General features: G+C 37.1%; 2 long non-coding RNA genes across 2 annotated transcripts in view; one reads left to right on the top strand and one right to left on the bottom strand.

The window, feature by feature from the left end:
• Nucleotides 1-16,651, bottom strand: part of LOC146872660 (uncharacterized) — a 43,165-nt gene extending 26,514 nt beyond the window's left edge. Inside the window, exon 1 of the long non-coding RNA XR_014982719.1 lies at nucleotides 16,606-16,651. This is a non-coding gene — a long non-coding RNA (uncharacterized LOC146872660). The remainder of the gene's footprint in view (nucleotides 1-16,605) is intronic.
• LOC118441294 (uncharacterized) lies at nucleotides 10,964-12,197 on the top strand. The gene is made up of 3 exons (XR_004838069.2): nucleotides 10,964-11,206; nucleotides 11,281-11,432; nucleotides 11,774-12,197. It is a non-coding gene; the product is annotated as an uncharacterized LOC118441294 (long non-coding RNA).
• Nucleotides 16,652-17,124: the final 473 nt, after the last annotated feature.

Here is a 17,124-nt window from a genome sequence, read left to right on the forward strand (position 1 = left end):
GCAATTTCATAAGAAATTTAACTTTTTATTTTTCCACGATTATTATCTTTCGAGGTGGTTCGTTTAGAAGATAGAAACCGTTCAACTTTCCAAAGGTTTCTGCCGTTGACGTTTAAGAGAAACGACACCAGCAATCCTTCGAGATATCCTTTTACCTTTTAAGCGAGTCGGTTTTTGCGAAGACGAGAAAGTATTTACCAACCTTTTCTCATGGTTTTTCGTTTTAAACACCGTGCGATTCTTCGCACAACCGCTTACTTTTTGTCATTAACATATCATTTTCCTTCTTTCGTTTTTCCCTTTATTCCTTTTCTCTTTCTTTCTCTTCTTTTCTTTTTCTTTCTCTCCTTTTTTTTTTCTTTTCTCTTTTTGTATTTCGGAAACATGTGTTTCAGTATTCCGACACGAAATTTCTCGCGTTAGAGAAATCGAATAGACTTCCGTAGAAAACGAACATTATCGACACGGAACGCGACACGTTCAACGCGCGTTTGGGTCTTTTCAATCGCTTCGAGACGAAAGAGAAAGAGAGAGAGAGAGAGAGAGGGTGGTACAGCGATTGAGAGGGAGGAGGGAGGGAGGGAGGGAGGGAGGGAGGGAGGAGAGGACAGGACACGTCGCGTCGCGTCGCGTCGCGTGTCACTCTGGAAAATGCTGACACGCGAACAGCGTTGGGGTTCTATTCAAACTACGGCTAACTTTGTTACGTTGTACGAGTCATTTTAATCGGCAACAGCTCGCCTCGCATTTTTGGCCAGGAAATAGAAGGGAGAGAGAGAGAGAGAGAGAGAGAGAGAGAGAGAGAGAGAGAGAGAGAGAGAGAGAGAGAGAGAGAGAGAGAGAGAGAGAGAGCATTGTTTGCTACCGGGACTCGGACTGACCAAGCTATTTTCAGAAGCTCTTGCGAAGGGAATATGAAAAGAAAAAAAAAAAAAAAGAAAAAAGAGAAAAAAAAAGTTTCTATATAGTACGGTGAACGTAATGCAATACCTCGTTTTATTATTAATTCTATTATTAAAATAATACGATACGAGAAATGTAATATTCGTAAAGATCATCTCATCTTATTAATTATAATTAATATAAAGGGCGGAGATATTTGATACGTTCTGCATTAATATTGAGATAGAATCGTGGAGATGAGATCTCCGTCGAGTAACGATCTTTGCTCGGTGCTTAGCAAAGGTATATTATATCATTAATATATATTGTATAATAAAGAGAAATTACAGAAATTTATTTAAATGTTAGATAAGAAATATAGTTCCATGGTATGACAATAACTAAACGTCGTCAATAGCACGCGTCGATGAATTTGTGCTTGACGTAGCGGAAGTATCGAGAATTTGTCGAATGGCCGAAAAAAGCTTCTCATCGGACGAGTAGGCCCATTGTGCATCGTCGAAATGCCGTGGAATCCGTCATGGATGAAGCTTTATTATGTGAAAATATCTTTTTCTTTTATTTTTCCCTTTTTTCTTCTCATTTTTTTTTTACGTTTTCTTCTCTTTTTTTTTTTTTTTTTATTTCTATTTTCCTTCTTTTCCCTCGCCGACTATGCGCCGGAAAAAAGGATAACGTGTGCCACGCTTTCTCTTTTTTTTTTTTTTTTTTTTTCGTCGTCACCGTTACCGTCACCGTCACCGTTTCCGTCACCGTCACCGTTCCCGTCATCGTCGTCGTTGTCGTCGTCGTCGTTCTCCTCTCGATGTCAACGTTCTGTCGTTGAGGACGAGTGAAAACGAGATAAAAGTTTCGCTTTCAGAGAAACTAGGAGGAGAGGAAAGGGAAAGAATTCGTCCAACGTAAAAATGCACACCGTCCGTCCGCTTTCGTCAGTTTCGTTACGCTCACTGAGCGGTATCGAATTTTAGGGCGTTGCTAACACCATTTCTCTTTTTCCTCTCTTTACTTTTCTCTTTCACTATTTTCTCTTTTTCACCTCTTCCCTCTTCCCTAAACCTTACCGTACGCTTATCTTTCCTCTCTCTCTCACACACACACACACATACACACACACATCTCTCCCATCGTTCTTTTTTCGCTTTGATGCGGAAAACCGCGTCGGTGGTCGGACGATACGATTTTATCGAATTGGAAATGGTAATTGTTTATCGTCGTTGAATCCAACACGTAATTACGTTCTTTCAAGATCGAAACGTATTATTAATTATTTACAAATTAATCCGATGGCAATTAACAAAACGATTTGAAAGAATTTCGAACAATACGATCGTCCATCTTCATAGATATATATATATATATATATATAGATTATTGATTTCCTGCATTTTCATTGACAAATATTTTTTTTCGTTTCTTCTTTCTTTTTATCATTTTCGTAATTACGACTTAAACGAAATTAAACGTAATTGATCAAAACGGCACAATACGATATCGAACATAAATTTTTGAATGGAATGCAGATCAAGGGGGAGAAGAAGAAATTGATTTGACGTGTTATGTAAATGGTATTATCTACTTAAGTCGTAATCGAAAAGGAAGAAGGCGGCTAAAGGGAGGATATTATAAATGGAAGATTTACTTGAATACGCGTTTTAAATCGATTTCCTTCGTCATGCATAGATGGTTACGGGGGTAAGCATTGCTTTCTTCCTTCCTTCCTTCCTTCCTTCCTTCTTTCCTTCCCACCTCTCGCATTCACGACGTATAAGTAGTTTAATCGTCGAAATCGTCTCGACGGTATCTACTACATATACATATACATATACATATATATATATATATATATATATATAAAATTCCTTATGTAAAAGCTCGATATAAATTCTTAGGGAAAAAGCGCGATAACGTGCATTAACCTTGACTTTAAAGGTCTAGGCCTGACTCCTTTTATATCTTTTTCCTCTTCGCGGTTTTGCACGATAGGCGTGGCAGTTTTCACGGGCTAATGTGAAAAGAGAGAGAAAGAATAATAATAATAATAATAATAATAATAATAATAATAATAATAATAATAATAATAGTAATAATAATCATTGTCGTAAAGGAAAATAATAATTTCCTTTAAAGCGAATGATAAACTTTCTAAAATACGTTCGAAAATACATTGTCAGCGGTTCTATGCGTTTTACACCTAGTTACGGAACGTGCGAAGGTAGCTTCCCCATGCGTGTTATCGTGGAAGCTTCCGCTTCAAACTCGCGTCTAGGAGTCTCGAAAAGTTATCCGAAGGTAATGGCGGAGATAAGTCTTCTTGGATGGAAAGGGAAAAAGGAGAGAAGGGCTGGAGGAGTATAGTAGTGATGGGAAGAAGTCGAGGGGGTGGATGGGAAAGAGCGTTCAACGTAGATCGGAAATTTGCTACCAAGCCGGCTCGAATCCAGTCTGGAAAAGTCGAGAATACTCATTCTTTATTTCCTTTTTCTTTTCTTTTCTCTTCTTTTTTTTTATTTCATTTTATTTTTATTTGATTTTCTACATCACGATAAAGCGACGCGTTCGAGTGGCAATGTTCGCCAGGATCGTCGTCGCTGTATTGGATAGAAAGAATTTTGTCGAGTCCATCATTCATTTTCTCTTTTCTTCGTGCAAGTGACACGGACTCGAAGAAAGTGCTTTCGATCGATCGAAGTGCGCGATAATGCCTGAGATAAGAATAGTAATGGTCGTTTATGGGTTCTATTAAAATCTGTCGATACTTTTACCATTCGTTTTTCTCCCATCGTATTTTGTATATCAGTCCTTTTCCTTTTTCTTCGTTCTCAATCTCGTAAGGGCATCCATACCACGATAGTTTCCCATTCGATCCATCATTGATAGATCCTCTTTTGAGCGCGTCAATAAAACTTTTACAGGGAAAGTTCCTTATCGTGTATTTACTTGCAACGTGGGAAACGTACATATGTATGCATCGATGAAACTACCGGAGAAAGGAAGGAGAGAGAAGGAGAGAGAGAAAGATAGAGAGAGAGAGAGAGAGAGAGAAGTTAGGAAGAAAGGGCTAACGTACGAACCTAATAGAGTTGCGTGGTAAGTGCTGGCGTGTCGGTAGCGTGCCAGGAGAAAATCAAATAAACTTGCTCGTCCAGTTGTTTCAATAAGAAAGACATTCCATGAATATTTAATTAAAATTTTATCACGGACTCGGTATTCGAACTTTTTTTCAGCATAAAACGCCGGGGGAAATGTTGCGAAACAGATTCGAAATAATATAGCTCGAACGTGTAATGTATTTCTAATTCGTATTGACGCGTATCGAATAAAATTAAGGAGAGAAGATATATTATGGCAAAGGGAAACAACCATCGGCGGTTATCATTCTATTAATCCAAAGATTGGGCCAACGTAGATGGTAAACGTTACACACAAAGTCCGCAGTCCGCTATGGCGGCTAGGTAAATCTAGTAAAGGTAAATTGCGTTAGATTAATCGCAATAGGGAAGAGCATTGGGTATTTACAGGATAGGTTATAGAGAACGGTGGAAGAGGATGGATGGATAAGTTACAGGACGACAGAGTCATGCGTATCTTGGACGCTGTTCGTGTGTACGGAACGCGTGGACGGCCATACTAGGTACCTTCATCGGCGTCAGCTTTCGGTTAGGCGTCGAGCCAAAGTGAGTTTGCTGTATTGAGCTTGCTTCGGGAGTGCGACGGTAGTTAGAAACAAGTAAGAGAGAGAGAGAGAGAGAGAGAGAGAGAGAGAACGCGAGTAAAGCTCTCTTCGCTTGTAGGAGTCGAGCTCCTTCCTTCGGCCTTCAGCAAATGCATGCCCTGTAAATTGCCTGGCATTTAATTACCATGAGTAGGCAGACTCTGCACGCTAAAGCCAAGAGCTCACCTCACCCTTTCCTCTTCTCCTTCTCCTCCTTTCTCTCTTCACTTCCCTCACCTTTCTTCCAATCGTTAGTCCTTCTCTCTCTCTCTCTCTCTCTCTCTCTCTCTCTCTCTCTCTCTTCGTTCTTCTTCTTCCATGATACACTCTACCAACGAGCGACCACCACCACACTACTACCAACCATCATCTCTATCTAGCATCATTACCACTACTATACCCACGATATCTTCCTTCGCGTTTACAGCACTGCTGTGTGCTGCCAAGTACCGCTAAATTAAACACCTGCTTCAGTCAAACAGTGTCTTCTATCTCTACACTGGCCACTCTGTAGATCTCCAACTACGAAACTTGCATTCTCTTCTTTTTCTTTTCTTTTTTACTTTGTCTTATGTTTCTTAGTCTTGTTCTTGTTCTCTGTCCATTTCTCTTCTTTAGGCTGCACGCATTTTCTTTTTTTTCGTATTTTTCTCTTATTGCACTTTCCCCGCTCCATCCCTGTCTCCTACCGTCCTTCACTCTTTGTTCAGTCTTTCTACGTTCTCATTTTGTCCCCACCCCAATCTCCTCTACCCATCTTCTCGCTGTCTTCTATCCTCAGCGCGTTAGGCTCGCTTAATTGGACGGGTACTCACGGAATCTCTACTTTCTTCTCCCTTTTCTTTTTCGACTTTTTTCTTTTTTTCATACCAGTGGCACACATTTCAGTGAACAACGAAGAAAAATACCGTCGGCATGACTCCCCAAAGACTCTTTCTGTATGGTATCTTAAGACTTATTCTTCCCAAGTTTTTCTCTAAATGTCGTAGATGATAGGAGTAAGTTTTTATTAGAAATGATAGTTTCTTCTTTCTGGCATTGTACATTTCAGAAGAGTCTCATCGATATCTCTTCTCTCTTTGCAAGAAAGTAATAACGATCGTACGATCGTTGAAAGATTTATGAATCAATGAATTATTTCATTGTTAGAACATTGTTAGATCTATTATTTTTTATTAGAACATTATTAGATCTTCTATTCTTAATTGGCTTGACAATCGACGATGATTACTTTATCCAATTTGATTTTCTGCTCGATTATGTTTTAATATCGTATCGACGAACGATTATGATTAAGAGAATTTTACGGTATATTTATATATCGTATTTCTCTTTATATGGTTGACCAGTTTTTGAAATTAGCACCAAATGCAAATTTACAGTCGGTACACATTCAAGAATTCGGAACAATTTTTAAACACGAATGAGTCCTCAATGTTTCACGGTATAGCTTCTGAAGAGTTTACACGATTTAACTGTTAATGCCTTCATAATGCTCCTCTTGAATACACCGTTTATTTAAATTGATGTAGCTCAGAGAGAAAGAGTGATAAATATCGTATGCATTATCTCTCACAACCATAAATATTGGTAAGTGATTTCGTTCGCGTTATTTTCTCTAGAACTGATTAACAGTATTTAATGTTTTGCGAACCAGTGAACAATTGATTTAAATCTTCGATATTAATACAGTTCGTATTAACTTTCGCAAAAAGTGGTCGAATAGTCGAGCTGTTAATTAAACCTTTCTACAGAATAGTTACCGCATTCGGAGTCGATGACAGTGTTCACCTTTCCTTTTTCTCCTATTTCCCTATTTCTCCTATTTTACTATTCACTCTGAGTTTTCATATGTTTCAAAGGGTCACCATTTCGTTGGACGCTCGCGTCGAAATTTCAACTAATTACAAACTGACCAACTTGGAATTAGGAGACTCGTCCGTGGATTATTTTCGCGGTATCTCGGAACGCGTTTGCTTATACAGAAACGTACCCGCGTATATTATGAAATTCCTCGCGGCCACGATGAAGGATGTAATATACATTTTGAAAATTAGTTTGAAAATTATTCGATCGAATTTTAATGTCCAAAATGGAATCATCGTGGAACCTTTCTTTCTTTTTTTTTTTTTCTTTTACTATCGGGAAATTTCTATCCAGAAAGCTTGATAAATAATTTATCGTTTATTATAATGCGAATCTTCTTTTTCTTCTTCCTTTTTTCTTTTTCTTTGGGGATAGGAAGGAGGGGATGGAGTAAAGAAGGAGAACAAAAAAGAGAAAGGAATTCATTCCCTGTCGATTCGTATATAATAAATACACAGTTTCGGTAGTTTCGTATGTTGAACATGCCGGCTGACATAAATTCGATGCAGACATGTCCCGCGATGCGTTTTAATTTAGCCCCTTTCGCGAGTTTGCGACGGTGAGTTGGGGTCGAGGCATCTCGGGTGGCTCTTTGGGGGTGTTTTTGATTTGTTAGCTCCCATGGGATAGTTGGCAGAGAATGAGGGACAGAGAGAGAGAGAGAGAGAGAGAGAGAGAGAGAGAGATGGAAGGAGGGAGGGAAATATACAGAGACAAAGAAGGAAGGGAATATAATAGAATAGGAGACAGAGAAAGAGAGAGAGAGAGAGAGATATTCGTAGAAGGACCATGCGCGACGACGACGACGATGACGACGACGTCGGCTACGAGGAAGAAGGATGATAAGAGTAAGTGAGAGAAGGAAAGAGAGAAAGAGAGAGAGAGAGAGAGAGAGAGAAGGTTAGAAGGAGAGGAGAGGGGAGCAAAGTTGGGTAACCGCACATTATGTGATTTCTATAGGGAACGAGCTAACTTCGCGATTGAATTGTCCCGGCGACAATGGCAATCTGCCAGAGCACTCGACGTTTTCTCCAGGTATTTTCAACGATTTCGTTACGTTCTATATCCTTCGTTTCGTCAAAAGAAAATTTTTCCGTGCCCACGTTTGGCCCACCCACTTATCCCTTACTTTCTCGAAGCTCTCTGGTACACGCTTTCATCGATTTTCCTTTCCCCCTAAGTAGTTACATGTGTAAAACCGCTTTATTGGACAATTCGGCCCACCAACTTCGATTGAAGTCGATAGTTTCGAAAAAATAAAAAGTATTATCGTTTATCGAATACATAAAATGTTGGCCTCTTTTATATCGATATTATGATTCCGATAAAAGTTTGGAAACTCGATGTTATATTTATTTATTCTATTCAGAAGAGTGGTCAAAGCGAAGCTTTGATCGTCTATCGTCTCGTTATAAAATGTATATAATCGAATATTTGATTTTCAAAGAAAGATAATATATACTATTGACACTTGTTACATCGGTGTATTCGAAACATTAATGTATTATAAAAATATATCTATCTATATCTATATATATATATATATATATATATATATATATATATGAATGCATATATAGATATGTATATAATACACATGAAACAAAATATATATGCATATGATAACAAGTTATCATTATATCGTGGTTCAAGCGAGCATGGCTTCTATACCAGCTACCAGTGTTACCTGGGTACCACAACATTTCTAATCTACTCGATGCATATTCATTAACCGCTTCATTAATCCTACTATACGCGTTACCCTACAGACGTTAATCGTGCGAACATAGTTTATGCAGTCCGTTGAAAATAGAGCTAGGAAAAAGAAGTATTCTCTAGATAATAACCCACACTCTTTACATTATTGTATATGCATTTATTCGAAACAAAAAGAATACCTTTTAACTAATCTCCATATATATAATTATTATCATCCATATAAATAATTATTAATACAATCAATGATTTTTTTTAATACGAACGATAGATTAATCTCAATGAATGATCGTTCTATCCTCAATGGGAAACCATTAAAAAGGACTAACGGGCAAAGAGTACCTTGAAAGGTATCTTTCGTATTTGGCTTGTAATTTTATATTTTCGGCTGGCGAAGGGAAGCACTCGCGTTATAATGTGCATCGTTTTCGTCACGAAAGGTAAATCGAAGTTTCGACGACGGCTTCGGGCGAGCCCTTAAGGATCCCGGATCCTGGCAGCAGACCGAAAAGGATGAATCATATCTTCCTTGCCGACATCGTCGACGTTCTATCCTCCGTCACCGAAGATTTTCTCTCCTTTTCTCTCCTTCTATCTCTCTCCTTTTATATTTTTATCTTCTCTTTCTTCTTTTTTTTTTCGAGGATCACGAGATGAAAAGATCGTCTATCATCGTATCCAACGAGACGTTATTCGGATACATTCGATTCGTATTTGATTTTCGATAGAATTTACGCTTTCACGAACGAGCCCCAAGTATGAAATTTGACTTTCTTTTATAGATTTTTATCGAAGCTCATTCCCATTTATCCCCATTCTTTTTCAATTTTATTTCTTTTTCTTTCTTCCTTCATTCCTTCTGTCTTACTCAAAACGGTGCTCTGCGTGCGAAGAACAAATACGTTCTTTAGGAGCAAGAACGTTCTCGCTTGTTGCAAGTTGGTGGTCAATGGCGAGCGTAGTTTGCCGAGCTCTCGAGAAATACCGGGTCGCAATTTCGCGTAACGAAAAACAAATAGTCGCCGTCCATCGAGCCCGTCGGCGCAACGCCCGGCGCGTGCTGACATGAGAGAAAATGAGTGTACTACGGAGACGTGGCTCGATGTTAAATCGTGTAAGAGGGAGAGAGAGAGAGAGAAATAAAAGAAGAAAGAAATAAGTGAAAGGTGGAAATTTTACACTTGAAAATGCATTCCTTCGTTCGATATTTTATCAACTCGATGAGAGTGACACACGAAAAAAGAAAAAAAATTATGGTAAGAAAAAAACTACGCGAGTGTTCTCGCAATTCACCGTCGATCCGAGCTAATAAAAAATCCTACAGAAAAAAGATAAAGGAAGAAAAAGAGAGTAGGGGTGAGGTAGGTCTCGACTCGAATCGGGTGACCGATTTTTCTCTCACTTTTTAACGAAATATTCGTGAGATTTCGATTGACGCACGCACGGATTTAAGAGATTACGCGCCTCGGCAAACGGATATTTCATAACTGACAGTTTTATAGGCGCTTCGCCTAATTGATTCGTTAGTGCGAAAGAGTTCATTTCGATCGAAGCTACGCTTTCTTTATATATGTATATATATATATATATATATATATATATATATATATATATATATATATATATATTTTTTTTTCCCTTCTTCTCTCGTGCATATTAAATTTTCTTTTTTTTTTTTTCGCAAATATTCAAAGGAAAAAGGAAATAGTGTTTTTTTTTCTTTTTTAATACATAAAATTTATAAAATTATCATTTCCGTTTCTCCTTGAGCATTAAATTTTGTAGAGTTGTCCGTATGAATCGTTCGATTGTATTTCCAATCTGAGACTTTCGACTATAAATATGACTTTTCTTTCAGCTTCACGGTAGATTTATATTCTATTTAATGAAACATAGTATATATACGCTTAATCTGTTCGATTGGCATTTGTATCGATGCATTTCTTTCTAGTACGATTTTACAATTTACGCTTTTAATTTTGAAGAGAAATAGAAGCCGAACAGGATAGCATACCGATCTCTCTATCGATCGTTAATCCCATCGATCAGTCAATTCTAGTCAGGATATAAAATCATTTTAGGGTTGAAAATCGATAAAAGCGCGTAACGTATTTCATTTTATGGAGCGTCACAGCCGACACGTTTTACAATCGACGTACATAGGTCGCGCATAGAAGCTACCGGTCTCTTCTCTCTCTCTCTCTCTCTCTCTCTCTCTCTCTCTCTCTCTCTCTCTCTACTTGATTTATTTTACTACAATCGAGGGAAAATTTTCTACTCTCCATCTCGTCGTTACAACGACATGAGCTTTCCCGCCTATACGTACCTACATATGTAACCGGGAGCGTACGCATGAACGAGCACGCGACACGATTATAAATAGAAAACGATGGCTTTTCAATTTTCATTCTGCGCGTGGCACGCTCGTCGAGTTAGAAATCGAAAAACCGAATGTGGCCTCTCTTCGATCTCTCTCTCTCTCACTCTCTCTCTCTCTCTCACGTAATTCCATTGAACACGTCGTTCCTGTGAAAAATTTGACGGGAAAGACTCTCTACGTACTACATATGCGTATTCACGCGCGTCTATTATTTATTTTATTTATTAGCGCATTTGTTATATGCAGTTGTTTTTTTCTTTTTTCTTATAATTTAATTTAATTCAGTTTAATTTTATTTCTATTGCTTTTGTTATTTTTTTTTTTTTTTTTTTTTTATTTTTCTTATGTTATTCCATACCATTGAGTATATGCATTATTGACAGACGCTCTGTTTCCTGTCAATACATATCTACCAGCTTGAAATGGATTACGTTTTATTACTCCAATAGTAGATTCTGGCCCTCAGGTTGAAACAAGAACAACAACCACGGAAGTAACAACAACTCTGTTTTACCTTTCACTGGTTATCCAACTATGAGGAAATTGTAATGATAATCAACGGCATGTAGTCGCGTAAGTGACCTAACTGACTACCGAACTGATCAATTCGTGAATTGTTTATTAATGTAAGAATAATATAGAATCCATAACTCATAAACCGTAGCTCTTCTTAATAAGTATAAGAAATTCCTTTTTATAGGCTTAATTAAGAAAAGAAGAAAAAGAGTGAGAGCGATATAGAGAGAGAGAGAGAGAGAGAGAAAAAAAAGAAAATGATCATTTTCTTCCTCCTTCCTTTTTCTTATTATTATCCATCAACGACTATATCACCAATCGGAAATACCGCAGAAAGTAAGATGGGTTTCGTGAGCATGACACTCGTAGTGGCACTTTGTTTTTCTTGTACGTGCTTCTTCGCCAGCTAGTTCACTAGCGTGTGTCAACGAGGCACGAGGAAAAATATTTTTGCCCGATTCTTTTCCTCCTTTGGGTCTACGGAAAGAATAAGAAAAAGAATGGAGAGAGAGAGACGAAAGGGGAAAGGGGAACGTCGTGAAGCGTAAAAACTTTTTCTTGAAGACGCTCGCATCGACTTCTTCTTCTTCTTCTTCTTCTTCTTCCTTTTCTTTTTCTTATTTTTTTTTTCTTATTCTTTTTCCTTTTATACTTTTTCTTTCATCTTTTCTTTCTAGCTTTCTAGCAGAAATCGTGCCGAAGGAACACGGCGACCGAAAGGAACAGAGAAAATGAAGGGATGTTGTACGTGCGCTGCCGCGAAGGAAGATCGAGAGAGATGGAGAAATATGAGCCAATGATGCAACGACGATGCGCCTTTCTGCGATTCATTCGAGTATCTCGAAAATGTCGACGTTAATTTCTTCTAAGATTGATCGCTGTCCTAGTAATTGAAAACCACCGAGAAATCTTTCCTCGTTCTTCATCGTAAGATATTATTTAAGACAGAAAAAAGAAAAAAGGAAAACAGAAAAAAGAAAGAAGAAAAAAGAAATTCAAAAATTATTGTTCATAATATAATATTATAAAAACATAGTTGGATATTCTCTGCGTAGAATGATTTCTGTAGAACGATTTTCGATGTTACGAAATGAAATACAAAATGATAGATATTTATTCATGATTAAATATATAATTTGACCGGAATGAAAATTGCTTGATCGAAAAGTCAGATATAATATTATTTGTAACAGGTTCATTTTAGAACGAAAGGATGGATATGGTATGTCCGACGTATTATGATTAATTTTTTAGAGGCAAGTCTCGCCTCTACAATAGTTAGGTATATATATATATATATATGTATATATATATATTTGGAGTCAGTAAAACGGTACGTTCAAAGAAAAAAAGTAGGAGGGGTATGACAAGGAAAAGAATGAGAAGTACGTGGGTGGTGCACGGCTTGGAGAAACGATCTACTCAAGAGGAAAGCAAGAGAGAGAGAGAGAGAGAGAGTCCACATATTCATGAAAGCAACGTTTTATATTATCTCCGGTATATTTCCGTGTGTCAAGAAGAACCGGTGCAACCGTAGCTACCCCTAGACCCCACATGACGTCTCTTCTTTCCTCATTTCAACACCCCTTTTCTCTTCAATTCCCTTTCCTCGTACCCTCTCCACATCCACGAGTCTTTCGCCGGACACGCGGATACGGAGTGGTTCCATGAATTTTCGATAATCCAAATTGGATTCTCCTATTGGCGGCACCGGTCCACCGTTCTCTTTTCTTTCCCATTGTTTCTTCCTTTTGTTTTTTTCTCCATCCTTTTTCCCTTTTCTCTCTCTCTCTCTCTCTCTCTCTCTCTCCCTTTTTCCCTATTTCTCTTACCATTCTTTTCTTTCTCTACGTTTCTCTCGCTGGTATCACATGAAATTGTTTTTCCCGTAGAAAGTTACGAATTCGTGTGCTCGGGGAAAAAGAGGAAAATTGGGGGTTGCTGCTACCGTTCTTGCCATTTTCTCTCTCTCTCTCTCTCTCTCTCTGTTTCTCTCTCTCTTTCTACCTTTCTTTATCTCTTATGCTCTCATTCTTCCATGCTCGCTCATCCCTATTTGCCTTTCTCTCTTCGACTTCTTCCATTATTTTTGTTCTTTTTTTCTTTTTTTTCTTTTTTTCACCTTCTTTCTTTCCCTTTCGTATAGGAAATTCGTCGTTCGTAGATGCGGAAAATACGGATTCCGGAATCGTTCCGATAAGTCGGAACAGGAATGCGAACACGTAAGAAACATAAACCACTAAGAAAGTGAATAAAGAAAGAGGCGGTTTACGTGGTCAAGAGAATGTACGCCTATCTATATGTTATCTATCTATGTGGGTGATTGGAATTCGTTGAAATTGAAAAGTAATTCGGGTACAATGATTTGTATACGAGCCATACACCAGAGTGTTTTTTACATCCACTTTTTTCGTAATTCAATTGTTGTTTGTCATTAAAAAAGAAAAGGTAAACGAAAGATTCTATTACATATTATAAAGTATGAATTCGATCGAGTTTATTGAAAATTAATTTGTTCTATTGAATGATATTCTCAGACATCTTGATGGTACGCATTATTCGACAAATTGATATCAGATTTGATAATAGGTTCCCCTACGATATCGCATTGATTTCCTTTGAAAGTTATATTTGTATAATGGAAGCATATATAGAGTTGCATTTAATAATGTTGCGTATTAATACTGCATCAATTAATTCCGCTGCATTTAGTTTTCCTATTATTTCTCTATCTATTCCTCTCTCTCTCTCTCTCTCTCTATTTTTTCAAATCATCATTTATTTTAATTTTCTTTTCATATTTAATTTCATTTTGAATATAATAAATAAAAGTATACAAAATTCATAGGAATGAAAGTAAATAATTGTTTCGTATTTATTTCGTTTCGGGATTATCTTTTATCGATAATTATTATTATAAATATTTTGATCAAGAAATTTCCTCATTTTCGAAAGCGATTGGTGCATTTCAATTAACATTCTCTAACACGAAGGAATCCTTAGAAGGACACAAAGTTGAACCTCGATTTCTCTCTCTCTCTCACTTTCTCTCTCTCCCTCTCTATCTATCTATCTATCTCTTTCTCTTCGCTTCTTGCATGGACATGCAATTTCATATTGCGAGGATGGAACGCGGGCGCATCCTTCTCTCTATGATTCTCATCGACGTTCGTACGTCGAGTTAATCGAATTTCTCGATTCTGCTTTCATCCGAAACGAAATTGGATTAAAGTGATTATTTAGTAGACGATCGATTTTATGGGCGCTATAAAGTCAATTTTGTTCATTTCTCGAACATATTGACTTGAATATACGGTTGATATTAGGACATACTTGTTATCAAACTGAAGATCAAGGAGAATAGAGGCAGTCAGATAGAAAGTGTGTGTGTGTGTGTGAGAGAGAGAGAGAAAGAGAGAGAGAGAGAGAGGGAATAACTATAGAAATATCACGTAGTGAATACAATATGTAGATGTATGTATGTAAGCGTAGTAAGCAGTGTCATTTACCTGTAAAGGGATTGAATCCAATAATTTAATTGTGGAACTAAACTCGATTTACAATCCAATTATTCGTCTATGTATTCGTGTTTTAACAGTTTGATTTATATGTGAAGACTTGGTCGATATGGATGACCATAATCTCCGATCCGACTCTGATGTGTCAGTCGTGAACATCCGATTCGTCGACAAAAAATAGAATGAAAGAGACGTTAAAATATATGAAAATAAAAATAGATCATATTTTTTTTCTAGTATTTTTGAGAAACAATGATATTATTTTTTTTTTCTTTTTTCGTTTTTTTTTCTTTTTTTTTTTTTTAACCAACAGGACGTTCTCCATTAACAGTGGCAAATCGACCTAGGAATAGTTAAATACATGCCGTGTGAATTGGGCATCGTATTCGTACGTCATTACGTTCTCGTTCCACTCATTATCCAAAGTAGATGAGGAAAACCGGGGCGATTCCAGCTATTCAAGATTTCTCTTTACAAGGGTAAAATGATAGAGAGGGTAAATGGATACAAGCGAACAAATGGCAGCGGGAACGAAATAGAACCAAATCGAGAATCCCACTACGAAATCTCGAGAATACGTGCAATGGCGTTTGTATCTCTTTTACGTGTACATATATATATATATATATACATAGAAAAATAGTATATCAGAAGCACGTGTACTATTATATTTCCCTAACGGTACACATAGAGAGAATGCAACGTATTCTATATCTGGTAATGGTTCGTTATCGAGGATTAATCCCTTCTATTCCTGCCCTCCTACTTCTACCCTTTCCACGTGCTTCGACTTATGATTATATATATGTGTTGGATGTTAACCTCTTTCTCTCTTTCTCCTTTCTCTCTCTCTCTCTCCCTCTCTCTCTTTATTTCTCTTTCAACCGTGGTCAGCAGTTACACCGATGACTCACAGAATACACGAGAGAAAAGGTGCTGGGCTCTGCGCGTACCATGCTACCCTCTCCATTAAATTTATAATTGAGTTTTACACCCCTATTCTGATCGTTCTACCAGCCAGAAATTATTTCCCTATCGTAACTTTCGATCGATCAAAGCCGATTTCTAAATATCGCTTTATGAAGTCGAGATATCCGTTTTATGATCGATGATTTTAGATTTACCTTTTCCTCTCTCTCTCTCTCTCTCTCTCGCACGCGCACATTTTTTTTATTCGTAATTTATCGCGCAATCATCGAATCATACTACGCATTCATCATATATATATATATATATATATATATATATATATATATTTTTTTTTTTTTTTTTTATCTAGTTTGGAAGTAATAAGAAACTTTAAGGATGTTTCATTATTCTTCAGAAAATATATACAACTAGAATAACGATATCATTATGTCATTGTAGGTTCAATTGTGGCTGATTTATGCTTTGTTAAGCCTTTACAGAGGAACTCACAATTCTATTGTAAAACACAGTGTTATATAATAACGAGTACGCGTATACTAGCAGAGAGAGAGAGAGAGAGAGAGAGAGAGAGAGAGAAGTGTAGTAAAACTATGTAAAGGAAGGGGACGTGTACGTAGATGTGTGTGTGTCTGCGTCTGCGGATAAAAGAGAGTAAATTATGCGATACTACCAATACTTTTGATATTTTATCGGTTGTGCTTCCAATAAAGTTTTTTTGTTTCAAGCATTTCAACAAGAAAAACCATTTCTCTGTTTCTTTTCTCTCTTTCCAACATTTTTCTCTTTTCTTTGTCCTTTCAGTACTCGTTTCAATGCTTTAAACAAGTATCGAATAATAGTCAATTAGCACGGTAGTTCAAAGAATCGAAAAACACAGTTGGTTGGTAATTTTGAAATAGAATTTATTCGATATCTCGACGAAGATCTCGAGTTACGAATGCCGTAAAATGAAAAAAATAACAAAAAGAAACAAAAAAAAAGAAAAAGAGAAAGAAAGAAAAAAAAAAAACAAAAATGAAAGAATCGAAAGAATTGAGTGTGTATTGTAAAGTTCAATATACCTGATAAGCCTGACCATTGCTAGTCCATGTGTTTTAGCGAATTGAAACGTACGTTGTTGGTAGAATGTGTCAATAGTCCTCATAATGGAAACAAGCGATTACTCCGATTATTATCGGAGAAGGTGCGCGCGCCGTGCGTCAATATATGTCACGTGCTCGGCTTTTAGAATTCCGACAAATTGCCGGTTGAAACGTGAGCCCTCGATTGAAAATGAAGCGTCGGCGAGACTTTATGAATAATTCCGTTTGTTGGTGTCGTGGTCGACACTTGATTAGAATTTAATGGCGAGATCGATTTTATATATCGTTAGTCGTTTATCTATTATACGTTGCTGCAGTCCTTTCGTCGGTTTCTTTTCTTTTTTTTTTTTCTTTCCTTTTTTTTCTTCTTCTTTTTTCTTTTTTTTTTTTTCTTTTTTCTTTTTTTTCTTTTTTCTTTTTTTCTTGCAACGTCGACCCAAGCGAAAATCATTCATATTATCCGCGAATAACAGGAAAAGGCATAATTGCAAAGTCGTT

Source organism: Vespa mandarinia, chromosome 11 (assembly GCF_050613455.1).
Source record: "Vespa mandarinia isolate Hongniang chromosome 11, ASM5061345v1, whole genome shotgun sequence".
Lineage (NCBI taxonomy): Eukaryota > Metazoa > Arthropoda > Insecta > Hymenoptera > Vespidae > Vespa > Vespa mandarinia.